The sequence below is a fragment of the Phyllopteryx taeniolatus genome, chromosome 19, assembly GCF_024500385.1.
Source record: "Phyllopteryx taeniolatus isolate TA_2022b chromosome 19, UOR_Ptae_1.2, whole genome shotgun sequence".
NCBI classification, from domain to species: domain Eukaryota; kingdom Metazoa; phylum Chordata; class Actinopteri; order Syngnathiformes; family Syngnathidae; genus Phyllopteryx; species Phyllopteryx taeniolatus.
Window position 1 is genome coordinate 657,346 of NC_084520.1, and position 18,430 is coordinate 675,775.

Consider the following 18,430-nt stretch of genomic DNA (forward strand, 5'->3'; position numbering starts at 1 on the left):
TGATTTTCACGGAGATGTGATTCAAGTGAGAATGACTCATTGTGAGAATGACTCCGTTCTTGTGCGAAACATTTGCTCACAATATTTCTGAGCGACTGCAGTTGACACGAGCCCATTCTCCCTCAAGCTCACTTCTCTTCAGGCATTTTAATAGGTCATAAAAATGTGGCGGGATCCATTGCACCCACTGCTGCGAAGTGTGAAAAGTACTTTGGCACCAAAGACAAAGAATTTAGGAAACACTAGAACGGGAACTGTTTGAATAACAGACAAGAATTCATCGGAACGCCTTTGCTATTCTTTCTTACCGGAATGGTAATTAGTGGTTACTACACGTATCCAATGCCATCGTTAGCATTTTTCTTTTCAGCCTTTGCCATGAAACGGCCAAGTCTGGTTTCTATCAAATCTTTCTTCAATGACATTTCCGCCCATTAAAAACACATGCGCTGCTGATTTCTTCCAAAGTCTTCTGTGATCGGAAGGGAGCCGGCCCAAAAGGTAAACGTGCTGTTCTTTGATTTGTGGCCGCAGAGGGTTTTTCTGGGAAATGTTCCTTCCTCTCAGACGCTCGACGATTCGATAGGGTCAGCGCGTTCACGGGCTCGGTTCACCTGAGGCGGGACGAGTCGGTGTGGTCCGCGCGCAGACACGATGTGGATCTGCACCTTCTACCCAGAAGACATTGAAGAACAGCACCTGCGGAAGAGATCAGCGAGCCGGGCGGGTCGAGACCTTTTTGATTGACGACGTCCATCTGTTATGGCCATATCGCAGGGAACGTCTATTGAGAAGATGCAGTGGCGACTCAGACGCTTCGACTGGAGATGAGCAGATCCCGTGGCGCTTTGTCATCCGCGGACAGAAGCGGCGTCGAGGTTTGAAGGTTTCAAATCAGCATTGCTACGGAGGAGAGCAGCAAATCATTCCGTCGTTTCTTTCAACGCCGATCAAAGGTCGGCTCGTTAATCCACATTTGAAGCTCTTCTTCAAGTATACAAATGCTTGCGTCTGCGGAGTGCCTGCCCAGGCATCGAGCGGGAAATAAAAAGATCTGCAAGAAAATGGATGGCTGGATATATATATCTATCTATCTATAGATAGATATAAAATGGCCATGAATTGCTATCGAATAGTTGGGATCCACTGTACATGCATACCGATAGCTGGAGATGTACCACGACGAAACGCCATGGATGGAAGACCTTTGACAGATATAGAAAAGATGGGTGGCTATATTAATTACTGATTTTTTGTGTATGAAAATGGTATAATTGTGTGTGGGGGGGGGGGGGGGGGAATACAGTGATTTGTTCATTAATTTCACTTTAAGAGATGAAAATAAACAAGTGATATGGGAAAATATGCATTTTTTTCCCCCCAAATTCGCTTTGTGTCCTTTAGAAGCAAATGAAGACGTGAACACTGACCAAAGCTTGGGGGTCAGTTGAAGGTCGTGACTGAGTCAAGTTGCAGCCTCCTCTGGTGTTTCTTCAGGCATGGAAGTTTTTGAACAATGTCAGAGATTGTAGACCTTTTCCTCTACGCACAACAACATTGCATTAGAAAAAAAAGATGTATTTATTTGAATAACGATAGCATGGATTTCACCATTTAGGAATTCCGAGCAATTCTACGCCGAGGACCTGCCCTGTGAGGAGTCGGGCTGCCACAAACCATTATTGTTGCTAGTCCATTAGTCACCAGTCATTCGGGGGAGGGTCCGCCCCTTCCGGGATGACCAGGCCTCAAACCTATACAGCAGGAAGTGCAGGCAGCAATTGACTGAAGGTTTGGTGAAGCGTCTCCAGAGAGGAAACTCACAATGTGTCCCTGGGCTCCAACTATCACGCAGTAATTGACCCCAAAAGTGCCGCGTTCTAAAATGTCTCCGCTTCAGAATCCGTATGAGAAGCTTCCAAAGGAAGGACATCATCAGCCCAGCCGCGCTTTCCCAAATTGCTTAAAAAGCAGCGCGATCTTGCTGGATGGAAAAAAGTCACGCAAAATTGGCAAAAAGGTTAGGGAATCCTAATTGGCCCAAAACGGGAAAAGTTCATGTCAGGCAGGTGGCGAGGAAAAAAAAAAGGTTTCTATCGGAGTGTATGTCAACATGTCGTCGCCATCGCAAGCGGATCGTGTATCGTGTATTGGCAAAGCCAGTTAAGTCAGCTTTCGTTGACCCGCGTACGATAGACTCGGACCCCCCTGCGGCCCTGCGCGGACGGATGCGGGCTCCCAGCAAGACCAAATGAAAGAACTGAGACTCGTCAATGATGACGATGATTTGGGGATTGGGGAGAAATCCTTTGCCCCCCCACTCACACATTGCAGCAGTTTCTGCTTCAACATTGGTCCCACGCGCTCCTTATGTTTAATTGTTGAACTTACACTTTGTCTCTTTGTCTCTTTTTAGTCCGCATTAGCTGCGTGTCATTTACAAGGCACCTGAAGGCAACACAATATACAATATAATAGTATCCAACATTTACTGTCATTGTGATTTGTTTGCATTGGAGAGCAAATCCACATCTGCGCGTGTGCTTCAGCGCCGCCAGAGGGCAGCAGAACCCTAACCCTGTCCAACCAGCGCACAAGCAACATGGAGTCGATTCGGCCTCCTCCTGTCCACGCGATGGCCACGCGTTCGTTCCCACGCAGCGCAAACACCGGAACAATTTGGTTTTGGGGGAACGTCCTCACACACCCGAGCGACTTTCACGGCTCGGAGCAGAACAGCGAGACAGCGAGAGTGTTGAGTTCGTGCCTTCGACTGCTCGGGAATGTTTTAGTGGTGTCACGAGGCTTCGATACGCATCGCTGAGTCCGGACTGTCTGCAGAACGCTAAATATTACACGGCGGAGGCGTGTATTTGGCATGAAACATTCAAGTCAGACCAAAGTTGACGTGCCATGGCAACGGCTGATGCGGACAGCAGGCAAAAGAAAGCGACGGCGGAATGTTGCCAATGAGTTCTTCATGTTTGTGCCTCGCCAGCCGAGCAGCCAAACGTGGAAACGCGCTTACTTTCGAACAAGAGCGTCCGCTGAAAGTCAAGTCGTCCGTCAAACCCTTACTCCTCCGGACGTGTTCAGTGATTTCAAAAAGAAAGAGCATGAAGCTCACACAAAGACAAATACAGAAAAGGAAAGGGCAACGGTATCGCTTGAACGAAAACAAAAAGAAACGGATTACTTTGACTTCGCAGCTCCGCTTACCTCATCTACGGGGTAAGCGGAGCTGCGATGTCGAACGGCTGCAGAGTACGCGGCTGGATCGGTCGAACGCCGCTCACGGTCGCGTCGGATCGGCGGGACAAAGCCGCGTGACGGCGGTCAAACACGCGCTGCGAGCGATTACGGATTCGGAGCGGAATTCTGAACCAAAACATATTCAAACCGCTCTGACAAGTGCAATTGATCCGAGAAGTTACGGAAATGTGCCCTAACTTATTGCGACCCGTTACTAACCGCCGTTGGTTGTTTTTTTTTTTTTTAATTGTCATAAAGTCGCAATAATACAAGATTGACGTCTTATTTTAGAATCAAGTCAAATTTGATTTGGAAAAGCACAGCGCAAAGTTGAAATAGTGCGGAAATGAAGTTGCGATGTAATGCTCATTTCTTTGGACAGACAATGGATTGTGTAAGAAAAAAAAGATGGTAGGAGAATAAAGTCGTATTATTCATGATTTGTTTGACGTGAAAATAAAAGAATACAACAAAATTTGCATGCTTCGTTTATCGTGAAACCGGCATGAATGGACGGATGGATCGATACGGAACACAATGCTTTTATTTGTGGAATCTTTTTCACAGGTCGACGCCCGCAATGGGTGAAATTGGCGAACCCCCCCCCCCCCCCCCCCGTTTTGGGGTCATTTCTCGTCCCGTCCGTTCTTCTCTCTCCGGACTCCCGAGAGCGTCTGCTCCCTCGCAGAGTCACCGTGACCTGGATCCATGCCCCCTCCTTTCTTATGCAATCCCTTCATCAGCGACTGCGTGCGTGTTTGGGCACGTGCGCATGAGAGCGAGCGAGAGATTGCTGCCAAGTTTCCCAATTTGCAACCTGTTTTCCGAAGAAAGGCGGCGCTCCGCGAAGAAGTCTACGAGCCGTACGGAACAGGAAAAACAGCGACTCACACTAGACGGTCTGACTTTTCAAGAAAAACGTCCGTCGACCTACAGTACAGACCGGTACCAGCGCCCGAACGAACGGTTGCTTGTTTTGACGGCTATTGGCAGGGGATATCGATTGAGCGCCAGTCAGTGGCTATTCGGCGCAATTACTAGTTTCTGACTAATAATAACTTGGCTCATTTCTCCCACGAAAGCATGCGGTTAGCCATCCAGGTGTACCCCCAACCCCAAAAGATACAACGGCAATTCGTCCGGGAGGCGTCCGAATCAGATGCCCCGCCCACCTCATCCGGCTCCTCTCGATGCGGAGGAGCGGCGGCTCGACTCTGAGATCCGTTCGCACTGACATTCAATTTGGAGTCTCCGATTCCGACTCCGTGTTTTGGGGATGTGGGAGGAAAGCGGAGTGCCCGGAGAAAAGCCACGCAGGCTTGAACCCCGCCCCTCAGCACTGCGAGGCAGATTTTTCTAAACAGTCGTCCACCCTTAATTAAGTTTTGGAGAAAAAAAAAAGTTCAAATGCTACAAAAATTAGATCAAAGTCAAATTGTTCAACGAAAAATAACAAATAATAATCAAATCAAGAAATATTTTGAGAATACAGCTCTAATTTTTTCTAATGTTTAAAGTCGCAATGTAACGAGATGAAGTTGGTCATTTCTCGACTTTCTAACTTTGGGCGCGAGAACCCTTCGCCCTCACATCGGAACCAAAAGACAATTTGGAGTCTTTGTTGAATCTGAATGAAGCCTTTCGAAGGCGTTTGCATGCTATTTGTGGCTTTTGGCTGGGTTCCTCCCACGTTCCAAAGATATGCATACGATGTTCATGGAAGACTTCAAATTCTCCGTGCGTGCGTCAAGGGACGTGCTTCCGTGTGTATTGGAAGCTTTGCTCTTGCCCGGACGCCACCGGTGCCAAACTGCAAACTTGGACGGCTTTCGCCCGAAGTGACCAAACCTCTTGACTTCGCTCCAGAGGACGAGTGAAAAAACAACAACAACAACAACGACGTTAAGATGGACACAGGGTGAGCGTACGAGCAAGAAGTGTGAGCTCTGGCTCCTGACACACACACACACACACACACACACACACTCGCGCATGGATTGCATGAAACCATAATCAGCGAGAGACTCCAAAGAATCCCAAAACACGACTTCTCAGCCAGTCAGCTAATTGCTCGTAAACATTGCACGATTCTTCTCCATCTTCTAACTTCTCATTATAACATGAAGAAAATACCAATCTGATCAAACATCTATGATGTAAAGAAGTCAACGTGCCAGGATAACGGTGGGGCTATTGTGCGTGGGTGTCACCAAAGCAGCGTCGTGGAGTTATGCTAACTTTCAATACATTTTGAAATAATGGCGATCGCGTGTGTCATCGCCGTGGTGACCGTGGAACCCACCCTACGTGAGTCCTCTTCGATATTGGCGGACCGTCGTGGACGCAAGCAGTGTCGCGTTGCAAAGGCGTTGAGGCTAACTGGACTGTCCGGACGGCTGTGTAAACTTTAGATTATATTATTTGATTTGAATTGATTTGATTATTTGGGATTTCGACGTGCTGTGGAAGAGATATGACATAATAGGTGACAACAGGGATGGAAAATAATTGCCAATTGCAGCCGGTGGAGCGGCGGAGCGATGGTTACCCTCATTTTAATCGATATCGGTATGAAGCGTTATTTATCTATCATTGTTTACTTCCGTCTTGTAGCTGCCGAGCGTCAAGGCTTTCGGAGTTACTTACGTGCAACTCGTGCAAATGTAAACACGGTCAATATTGAAATGTAAATGGGAATAGGCCAAAAAGCTCCAACATCTGCATGAAATGAAACTAGGACATTTGGACCTGCAGTGTGAATCCGGCCAAGGAATGCAAACGGGCTCCCCTCGTACGCAAGCATTTTGGCAACACACAGAGGGAAAAAACTCACGCACAAGCAAAACCCAGTGTAGGGTGGCCGTCTGCGTCGACAGGCTAAAACGAGAATAGACAGAGACGACCGAGGATAGAGTGGTTGGGATGAGGAAGATGCAACAGGGTTAGGGTATGGTCGTAATTCCGCTGGTATTGACTGAAGGCCTTCGGAGCCTTTTCTGCTCTCCTAATCGCGATCAAAAGCACTGACCGACATTACATTGTTAATGATTGTTCATATTTACGAGAATATCCATCCATCCATTTTCAACCAACCATTCTCCTGGTTGGGGTCACGGGCCGCCAAGCTCCTTCTTTACCACAACGGACCGATACAAAGTCCGCATCGCTGCAGACGCCGCACCGATCCGCCTGTCGAGCTCCCGTTCCGTTCTTCCCTCACTCGTGAACAAGACCCCGAGATACTTGAACTCCTCCACTTGGGGCAGGAGCACATCCCCGACCCGGAGAGGGCACGCCACCCTTTTCCGACCGAGGAACACGGTCTCAGATTTGGAGGTGCCGATTCTCATCCCGGCCGCTTCACACTCGGCTGCGATCCGCCCCGGTGAGAGTCGGAGGTCACGGCTTGATGACGCCAACAGAACCACATCATCTGAAAAAAGCAGAGATGCGATACTGAGGCCACCGAACCGGACCCCCTCTACGCCTCGGCTGCGCCTAGAAATTCTGTCCATAAAAGTTATGAACAGAATCGGTGACAAAGGGCAGCCTTGGCCGGAGTCCCACCCTCACCGGGAACGAGTCCGACTTACTGCCGGATATGCGGACCAAACTCTGACTCCGGTCGTACGGGGACCCAACAGCCCGTATCAGGGGGTTCGGTAGCCCATACTCCTGAAGCACCCCCCACAGGACCCCCCCGAAGGACAAGGTCAAACGCCTTCTCCAAGTTCACAAAACACATGTAGACTGGTTGGGCGAACTCCCATGCACCCTCGAGGACCCTGCCGAGGGTGTAGAGTTGGTCCACTGTTCCACGGCCAGGACGAAAACCGCACTGCTCCTCCTGAATCTGAGATTCGACTTCCCGACGGACCCTCCTCTCCAGCACCCCTGACTAGACCTTACCAGGGAGGCTGAGGGAACACTATGGCCACTCCCACAGGTGGTGAGCCCATGGGAAGGGGGACCCACGTTAACCTTTCGGTGCATGGGTGCAGGCCCGGCCTTCGCGCCCCACCTCCGGGCCTGGCTCCAGTGACCCGCATCCGGGCAAGGGAAACCTGAATCCATTTATAGTACTCGTCATAGGGGTTTTTAGAGCCGTGCTTTGTCTGGTCCCTCAATCCCCAGACAACTTAGCTCCTAGGATCATTGGGACACACAAACCCCTCCGCCACGATAAGGTGACGGCTCAAGGAGGGGTAAATAAAATGTCATTGTTTGAAATTGATCGGACTCGTGAAGCTGGGTAGCTTCCAGCTCTGAGTATCAAAAGGTACTGAGATGTTTTCTTTTAGCACACGTCTGCTAAGTCCAATTCCGGAGGAGACCAGAGACTAAAATATCTTCGCTCTATAGAAGGAAGTGAAGGTTGTAAAGGAACTCTAGCACCTTGTTGACTCTCCGAAACCCCCACTTGATTTATTTTCTTTCATTTAGATGTAGTAGAGCATATTAAAAAAAATAAAAAATCATCATCATCTGTAACACACATGCATGCATGCACATGCACGTGCACGTGCACGAGCACAAGCACAGTTGCTCCTGATGACTCACTCGTCCCCTCTCCTATATTTGGAGTTATCTCAGGGCTAAGCCAAACACTTGGAAGAAGCGTGAAACGTGTGTAAGATTGGGCCGACCGGATTAGATGGAAACAGCGGCATTATTGCTGCTTGCTCTCATTTGGGTGCATGCTCACCCGTGCTCCCCGTGCTTCTTGTACAATTGCTTCATTTCAAAAGAACAAAACTGAAACTTTCGACTTGTGTTCATTCTTTTTTTTGGTCTACCAATGGATCATTTGCCATCGTCTCTCTCTCTCTCGCTCACACACAAACCACATAATAGTACCCTAAGCTGGATTGAAAGAGTATTACACGGTTCAAGCGACACCATTCATTTCTCCCATACCTTTAAGCAAATCCATCCATCCGTTTTCTGAGCCGCTTCTCCTCACGCGGGTGGCGGGCGTGCTGGAGCCAATCCCAGCTATCATCGGGCAGGAGGCGGGGCACACGGGGAGAACATGCAAAGTCCACACAGGCGTGGCCGGGATTTGAACCTCGGCGCTGTGAGGCAAGACGCTCTATCCGGTCGGCCACCGTGCCGCTGCCTTTAAGCAAATAAAAACAAAAACAAAAAAAAAAGGCAAGCGATTGGATTTTTTCAGAACAGACCTCAATCGTATGTGAAGAATTTTTTTGTAGGCCGACCCCATTGGCCATTCAACATAAGGTTTTTCTTCAGAGCACACCAGCGCAGTTCATTTTGTTTTCAGGCAGAGCATACAGACTCACTATCGGGACGAGAGCCACTTATAGTTTTCATTAACCAAGCGGAGGCTTTCGGGAATCACGTAAAACAATTGAATGGAAATTGTTGAAAAGAAAACACACACCAGTCACTAATTGGAATTTGGCCATTTGCATCCCGGAAAAAAAAATAAAGCCCTGACGATTGCATTTGGTTAGTATGACACACCAAAATACGTTCATTTCTGATAATGTTGAAGCGTTTCAGTTTTTCAGTTGCTTAAAGCACCTCAACAATTCACGGGAAACTTCACGGGAAACCGGCGCGTCCGAGGCCGAACAATCGAGCTGAGATTGAACCGCCGGGCGCCTTCCTGAGAGAGCCCACCGTGGCTGACGTTGCCACGTCCAAAGCGCGCGTTCACGCAACCTATGCGGATTGCGCAATCGGGCCTTCGCTCAGACCAGCCGCCACGTGTCAACGTGTGTGTACCCGCCCCACTTTAGCTGGTTAGTGTGAAAGAGACTACGGATATTATGATGGCTCATTGCTGGTGCTTTTCAACCAACAGCTCGATTCATTGTGAGAATATCATCAACAACATATCACAGTAATACCGTACGGCGAGGTACTCTCTGATTCGCAGCCCTCGTTAGTATCTAAAACCACGCGGAGAGAATTGGGTGGCGACGCAACAATGGCGAGTCACCCTTTCGCGTGGGAGGAGAAGTGTCGACAGCCGACGGCGGGTTCCTCTGGGTAAACAAAATGTGCCGCATCACGCCGGCGACAGGATGCTCCTCGGGCATGTTGTATGCTTCATCTGGGATTGAAGATGACGTGTTATAACCGAATGCGGCTTTGACTTTGCTTGACAAACATTGTTGCCGATCTCAGCCCCCACGCCCCTTGCCTATAAGTCATCCCTTACCACCCGCGCCGCCGCTGCCACCCCGATCTTCATCATCCAGCGTCACTCGAACAATGCTGACATCACGCTCATTATGCAATTCAATCAACGCTGCTTTTTTTAGCCACCACCCAGAGACAAGGGGTCACTCAAGCATTCGCATCTGCCCGGAGGAGAGTGTGTAGGTGTGTGTGTATGTGTGTGTGTGTGTGTGAGAGAGAGAGAGCGCCGCAGTGTTGTGCACACATGCAGGAGAGAAGGTCTGCATGTTTATGTCCGATGCAATTACCCAGATTTGAAGCAGAAACGAAAGGAGGAAAAAGCCAGAGCAGCCCAAGTCCAAGCTGGCCGCACAGGTCAGAGGAGGAAGTCCCTCACACACAAACACATACATGTAATTCGTGGATGCATGCATATATATATATAGATATATGAAATAAGAACATTTATTTACATTTTCTTTGCATAGTTTCCCCACTTTGTTTTAAGATCATTAAATAAATGTAAATATCGATAACCCGAGGAAACATAAAATGCGCTTTTTAAATGGTGATTGCATTTATTACGGGGGAAACAACTGTTCGAAGCTATCTGGCCCTGTGTGAAAATGGAATCGCTAATACATGTCCTCAGAACAACCAGCCAGTCGGCCACATTGAACTTCAATGAATACCATTTTTTTAAGCCATTCCAAATGTGATTTGCGGGGGTGTTTTTGAATCGTTGTGCTGCTGCAGAATCCAACTGCGCACACAAACTGATGACGTGCTGGGTTGCTTCGTGGCCTCTGGGATGAGTCGTCGCTGTGCTCTTAGGGTTAATTATGTAGCCTGGCCACTCCTGGGAAGGTTCGCCACTGTTCCGTGTTTTCTCCATTTGTGGATAATGGCTCTCACCGTGGTTCGCTGGAGTCCTAAACCTTTAGAAATGACTGTAATTCTTTCCAGACTAATGTCAATTGCCGTACTTTATTTCTCACCTGTTATTTCTCTCCGGCGTGTCCCGGGTCGCCCCCGGGGTCTCCGCGCCCGGAACACCTCACCGGGGAGGCGTCCGGGAGGCTTCCGTTCCATTCTTCCCTCACTCGTGAACAAGACCCCAAGATACTTGACCTCCTCCATTTGGGGCAGGATCTCATCCCCGACCCGGAGAGGGCACGCCACCCTTTTTCCGACTGAGGACCACGCTCTCACATTTGGAGGTGCTGATTCTCATCCCGGCCGCTTCACACTCGGCATCATCTGCAAAACGCAAAGATGCAATACTAAGGCCACCAAACCGGACCCCCTCTACGCCTCGGCTGCGCCTGGAAATTCTGTCCATAAAAGTTCTGAACAGAATCGGTGACAAGGGGCAGCCTTGGCGGAGTCCAACCCTCATCGGAAACGAGTCCGACTTACTGCCGGGAATGCGGACCGAACTCTGATGCAAGGAGGAATGGCAGATGATCCCCTCATCCAGTCTGAATACTTATGGCTGTGTGATATTTCAGTTTTTCTTAATTTTTCCTAAATCTGCAAAAATGTCAAGAATTCCGTTTTTTTTTCTGTCAATATGGTTTGCTGTGTGTACATTCATGTGGGAAAGATGAACTTAAATGATTTTAGCAAATGGCTGCAATATAAAAAAAGAGTGAGAATTTTAAGGGGATCTGAATACTTTCCGTACGCACTGTACATAGGTAGAAGGGTTTTACATCATTTTGAGGTCAACTTTGGGCGTGTGTATTACGGTATTTTAATTTAACGAATCTTAACTTAATGTTTGTTCAACATCTTTTTTTTTTTTGGGTTCATAATGGCATTTGACATATTATGCTCTTTTAATAAGAGCTCCCAGTGGGAACTTCCCACTGAGGAGTACAAAGCAAAATGACTTTGCCTGTTCCATTGGTCGGTAGCGTTCATCACTAGCGTACAGCCTGAAATGTGTTGCACTGCTTAAAATAGAAGCAGCCCGTATGTCTTAAATCCTAACCTTTCTTTTTTTTGGCTATGGTGTGGATCCGTTTGGGACTGCTTCAATGTCCGGACGCAGCAGACCGCGAGTTAGTGACCTCTGTTTTAAACGATATCGCAACAATCGTGCAAGCCAGCGTGAGCTCTTTAGCTGCGTAGCACACTATGCTAGTTAGCTCGCGGGCCAGCGAACGTAATAAATAGGTAACTTTCCCGAAAAAGTGCCAGTTGTTTGCATCTACGGAGCCAAAGCTGTTCCGCCAGCGGCTCGCTGCGTGTTACCACAACAATGAAAATGGATTGAGTCCCGAAAAAAAGTCTCGTGTCCATTGTATTAATGAATTTTGTGTCATGTTAACACATGAGATTCGTGGCTGTGCATTTCTGATCTTAGACCAGCTGACGAGGAATAAGACAAATATTCTTTGTACGACTAAGTTTATGGAAGTGTTCAATTTGTTCCAACTAAAATGAAGAAACCCGGAAAGAGAAAAATACTTCCTTCATCTTCATCTTGGATATATGATAAGGATCCAGTTGACGCTCCTTCTTCTCTGGCCACATTTGCCCCATTTGAGGTTTTGCCACTTACAGATCATCAGATTGGGCCCCTATGATTGGACGGCACTCATAATTCAAAGAGATATATATTCATCTATGGGTTTTGGGCCAGGAACACCTTCTTAATCCCCAAAACTACACTCACTCATATCAAGCTTACACTACTTTGAGATGTGCCCATGCACTGTATATCTGAGGATCCTCAAGTGCAGGCCTGGCCGTGGCATCAAAGGTTTTAGCCTATGAAAGAACATCTCCTCCCCTGGATGAGACCTTGGTGAGCTTGTCCAGCGGGTCAGGTGACTGGGCCAGCTGGCTATTTCCCTTCATAGCGCGATGCCATAGTGTCACGGGCGCTCCTCTCAAGGAGGCACTGGGAAGTGGAGCGACGTTAGCGAGGCAGCGGACCGAGCCGCGTCTATTTCGAGGCGAAACCCGACGCAGGGTTCTGGCGAGTCGTGCTAGAAAAATAAGCAGGGAGAGAGACAAAATATTCAGTAGGAAAACATTGCGTGCCTCAATAAAGGCTCTCGGCCTCGATTTGGGATTCTCACGGAGGAGAGTTGTGGTGTCGGCTTTAGGGATTGCATAGGAGCCACCGCGTCTTCTGGTGGTACACCGACGTGCGGCCATTCATTTTCTGTACCGTATGACTTTTCCTCATAAGGATAGAGGTAACGCCCCACGGTCTCAGTACAGTTTGGATTGGAGCTGTCAGAGAGGTGGGATTTGTTTTCTTTTGCACCATATATACCTACGACTGCAGTTTGCAGTGTTGAAGAAATGCATTGCACCGTCGTGAGAGGTGTTTGTCGCATTTCGCTGCCTTTATGGACGGATGGACAGCAAGACTGCGACGTGTGCGGCTCGCTTGTTGTGTGAGCACATATCATAGTGTGATATCGATGCAGTGACGAAACTGCTCTTGTTACCGCATACACGATAACACTTTCAGATGACCGAAATAGATCATGTGCTTTGTGCACAACCTCTACATTCAGCTCACATACTATTTTACAAGCACACACGCGCCGCACTCGTGTGCTACTTGTGTTAGCCCTGAGCAGTCCAGCACCTGTCTGGTGTTGTGTTCACAGGGAACTCCGGTCAGCCGTGAGGTCCCCTCACCCCCAAAACCAGCATGAGAATAGAAGCTCTATTTACGAGCTGGTCGATAAGTCAGCCGGCAACAAACAGGCAGCGAGGAGGATTGGAGACATGCAGACACACGAGGTGACACATGCAGTCATGTTGGATAATCCTGACTTCCTCGATACCGATGTCACTTATTGTTCGTCTGTCTGTACCCTACGACGGAGCGGCGGCCAATTCGGGTGTACCTCTCGCCCCCACACTTTCTGTCCTCATATTTGAAACTTCTCATGTAAAAGTATGGAGAATGGACGAAAGGATATACGAATGTCATTTTCATTTTCGGCTTTGAACGGTTTATTTTAGCCAAGGTGGATGAGCGCTTAGCGCGGTTCCGTCGTGGCCGTTCAACTCCACCAAGTTAGCACGTTCTCCCCGTGCCTGCGTGGCTTTTCTCCGGGTACTTCGGCTTCCTCCCACATCCCCAAAACATGCCTGCTAGGTTACTTGAAGACTAAAATTGTCCATAGGTGTGAATGTGAGTGCGAATGGTTGTTTGTCTCGATGTGCCCTGCAATGACTTGTGTACACATTTCCTCACGCCCAAAGTCAGGCCACTCACGGTAACAAAAGAAGGACCGGACTCGACACGGGTTGGAAAGAGAAGGAAAATGTCAAACGAAAAGAATATACACAATACTCCTGCAGCACTATGCCTTATCGTTTATTATCAACATTAAGGTGGCATGTAGTGTTTTAAGTCAGTTTTAAGTGGAGTCATGTTTGCAGATGCAAAAAGGAAGCCCACAAAGAACACAAAATAGTAACACTGGTATACTTGAACACCAAACATTATTTCCATACGTTTGGGCGTGTCTGGCATTGGGTTTCTGCAATCTGTACTGGGAACAGTCACATATCAAGGCTATCAAAGCATTATGGAGCCAAATGTGCTGCTCATTGTCAAAAAGCTCAGTTGAAGTTCGAGGCCGTTGGGCCTCCAACGGGATTAAAAACAAAACAACGACAACATTCCTCTGTGGAAGGAGCTGAAACGTGCAGTTTGCTCTCAGAGAGTACAGGAGGAGAGCAACACAAATTGTTTTCATCGAAACATATTTTGAGAGCGCACGCTGGACGACCGGTTAGCGCGTTTGCCTCACAGTTCTGAAGACCCGGGTTCAAATCCCGGCCCCGCCTGTGAGGAGTTTGCATGTTCTCCCCGTGCCCGCGTGGCTTAATTGAAGACTCTAAATTGCCCGCAGGTGTGAATGCGAGTGCGGATGGTTGTTTGTTTCTATGTGCCCTGCGATTGGCCGGGTACCCCGCCTCTCGCCCGAAGTGAGCACGCCCGCGACCCGCGTGAGGATGAGCGCAACGGCAGATGAATGAATGAGCGAACGTATTTTTCGAGAAGGGTGCCAATATTTTGGTCCAGGCTAGCTTCGTTAGTATTTGTATTTCCTTTTACTGTAAATCATTATATTGGACTCATTTGTTTGAGTTACAGTATTGTCTTGAGATACAAGTTGAATTCATTCCGTGACCATGCTCTTAGCTCGAAACCTTTCCAAACATATTTCCCCATTCGAATGCAATTCATCTGTTCCAGTCCCCCCCAAAACACCAGAATGTTTTGTCAAAACTTTTTTGATAAAAAGACATGTAGCAGCATATTGTAAAATATGCTCCTAAGAACATCACAGAAGAGTGAAAAGATAGCAGCTTTTTTTCTGAAGTGTGACAGACGGAACTTTCACTTGAATGCTCTCCCCACGCTGGCTTTTTGCGTGATGCTAATCGTTAGCCTGCGGGGTAATGGGAGGGCACTAACAATTTTGTCCGCATCCGCAGGCGGCCTATAATCCAATTGAAGGAGTACGCACTGTATATGATGGAACAGCACTATTCACTGCGAACACTATTTTATGTGAAAGCAAGACACACATCACATATGAAATAAAACACAATGATGAAGTGTGCTCCAATGTACAGTATATGATCAAAGCACAGCCAAAAAAAAAAGAAGAAAGACTTTTATCATTGCGCGTTTAAGTTCCCAAAAATTTGAAAGGCGCAGCAGAGTGAAATGTTTTCCAGCAGTTTGTCATGCATATAATACCCCCTTTATTGTGCACCCTTTTTGGCCTGCCGGTTCTAGTTTTTCATTTGCAGCGCTTGACATGACAATGATTGTGTCATGATCCTCTGAGGGGCTTCCATCTCTGTTATGTCAAAAATGAGCCGCTGTCGAGTCTCTTCAAAGCAATCGCTGATTGCCAGATGAGACAAATCAGTTGCGGGAATGTATAGCGCTGAGTAACGACACTCAAAATTGCTCTTATTAAGAATAAGGGCACGTGCACACACACACCCCAAGTGGTGCTCAAACACCTGCCCTTTGGCCTTGGATGAAAAGAATGCCTTTTTTCCCCACATCCCCACTTCTAAGCGGACGTGCGCACTTGTGCAACCAACCACGTTATCTCAGTCGACTTCGCCTCTCTAAAATATTGTTGTTTTTTTCTTCTCATTAAAACGCGTACAGTTTGTAGGTTAGCTAATCGTGGAATTGAACTCCAGGCTGAAGTGAGCAGTGAGAGGCAGCGAGGGACGAATTGAAAGCAACGGTGCCTGGTCACACGGGGGACACAGGTCAACCAACCTCAACGGACCGGTTTCCAAGTTGAAGCAAATATTGTTTTATTGGGCTTACACAATATGCACGTGCGTGATTTTAGGAACGTGGGAGGAAAGCGGAGTGCCCGGAGAAAAGCCACGCGGGCACGGGGGAGAACACGCAAATTCCACACAGGAATTGAACCCGGGTCCTCAGACCCGTGAGGCAGATGTGCTAACCCGTCGTCCGCCGTGCCGCCACAGTATTACTCAATAGCCGATCAGATGCTTATTGACTCATGATGGGAACGACAACTGCTTTCTTTTTTTTGATAAGCTGAATATTGATCTAAATTGGTTGCTTTCATTTCCCTGTGTGGCTAATGCGCTCTTCTAAAAGATGTTTGACTCCCCCAAAATGACATTTTTAGTAACACCGAGCACTCTATACTTTTTGTAATTGTTTCTTTCTTTATTTAGCCATGTTCCTTCCAGTAATTCAGTGCGCTACTGGCCTCTTAGCGGTGCAGAATGCGGATGCAACGTTCCAGCCGAGTGTGAGAAAACGGGAAATGTGGACTGAATGCCACCATTAGCCGTGAAGCGCAATGGCATCGGCGCCAATAGGGGAAGAGCCTGCAACGCACAATGGCTCTTCTCTCACAATCCGAGCTCTGCTGTAATGAGCAACTTGACACATTGAGCAACAGATCACATATCGCGTTGTGTGCAAGAAGAAGGGGAGGGACAACGCGTGTGGAGCGTTCTCCCAGGAAGCCCCTCGGTCTTCCCCTTCTTCTTGCGCACGTCCGCCTCCCCTCGTGGCTGTTGGCTGTTATGCCGTGACAACGCAGCGTGGGTTTCTTCATTCTGCCGTCATTACAGCCCTTCCCAATCTTCAAAGATGCTTTTTATCCGGACTTTGAACTGAACTGCGTTGCTACTCACCCATTTTGTTTCTGGAATTGTGGCGGCTGTCCATTCGAATACGATTCGATAGTAACGGCCCTACAATCGGCCGATCGCCAATTCTCCCGATCTCAACTCGTCAATAAAGCAAACCTGTTCTAGACGACCGGTGAGAGCGTCAGCCTCACAGTTCCGAGGACCGGGGTTCAATCCCCGGCCCCGCCTGTGTGGAGTTTGCATGTTCTCCCCGCTTTCCTCCCGCATCCCAAAAACACGCGTGCTAGGTCGATTGAAGACTCTAAATTGTCCGTAGGTGGGAATGTGAGTGCGAATGGTTGTTTGTTTGTATGTGCCGGCGACCAGTTCAGGTGTACCCCGCTTCCTGCCCGAAGAGAGCTGGGATGGGCTCCAGCACGCCCGCGACCCGCGTGAGGAGAAGCGGCTCAGAAAATGGATGGATGTTCTAGAAATGATTTTCTGTCTCAACGTAGGCGAGACTAACGAGCTGTCAGAAGCTGTGGACTTTCCAAAAGAATGGAATGGGTCACAAATTGCCATTACTTGCTCCCGGTCTGGAGCTCCATGGAAAGAAAGATCTTGCCTCGAGGGGCGAGGATGATCAAGGGAAAGGGAAAGGAGCAAGGCGGCAACCTGTTAGTGATCTGAAAGCAATTGGGACTTCAGTCCAAGAGTTGCTAACGCACAGGATTGACTTTCTGTCAATCCTGCAGTGCCTGCAAGGTCCCCTTGCTGAGGAAGACCTGCAGACGCCATGGAAGGAAGTACGGCGTTTACTCTGCATGTGCGTATATACCATATATATCGATGTATGTATACATACTGTCGTAGGTACAGATTCCAGAATTTCATGAGCCAGCACCAGGTCTTGTGTGTTTCAAGGTTTTGTTTTATTCACGACTCCTTTCATAAACATCTTGATATGTATAACCCATATACTGTACTCTACACCGCATACTGTATTATGCATGTTTCCTATTCGTATTAACCTGAGGCCAGAAAAGGAAATTGCGCTTGCCGACTATGGGGGGAGCCCTGGAGCCAAAAAAAAACAAAAGGCAGAAAACAAAGAAAGCAATTTTTCTTGAGTGCGACTTGGAGCGCACTCACCCTTCCGGTCGCTCCAGCCGATGCAGAGCAGCCGTGAAACCGCGGGAGACAAATCATTCCCTGGCTCGCGGGTAGATGTTCCATTAGATGCACCACCTCCAACCGTCTGGAATTCAATTATGTAAAGAACGAGTTCCGAAATAAACGAGGGGCTCTCATGTTTGATTCATCCCACGCACGAAATACCTCCCGCGTAAAATAGCTGTGCCCCCTGGTCCCGCTCTATGTTTTCCTTTCAAATTAGAGGTGCAGTACTTTTCACATTTGCAAAGATTGTCGTGAGTTTCATTATGTAATGGAGCTACGAATACGAATACGAATTTTCTTTTTGGGTCATAAACAAATTGGACGTCCTACAGCTTCCCAAAAAAGGATTCGCTGAATTTGGCACCGTTTCTAATATACAGCGCCACCAGAAACTATTCACAGCCCTTCATGTTTTCCACATTTTGCTGTTCCAGATTTATTCTAAAGCTGATTTGAGTATAGTTTTTAAAAAAAAAAAAAAAAAAAAAAAATGCAAACATTCAAAAGTAATACAGCGTCACCATTTTTCTCACTAATTGTACTTCCAAAGGTGCTATTGACCTGAAAATGTCACCAGATGTTGAGAACCACCCAAGTCATCCACGCAAACAAAGAAAGTAGAACAAATAAGATCAGAAATTAAGTTGTGTGTAATAATGAGAATTGACACAGGGAAAAAGTATTGGACACGCCAACTGGTATTTATTTCATACTT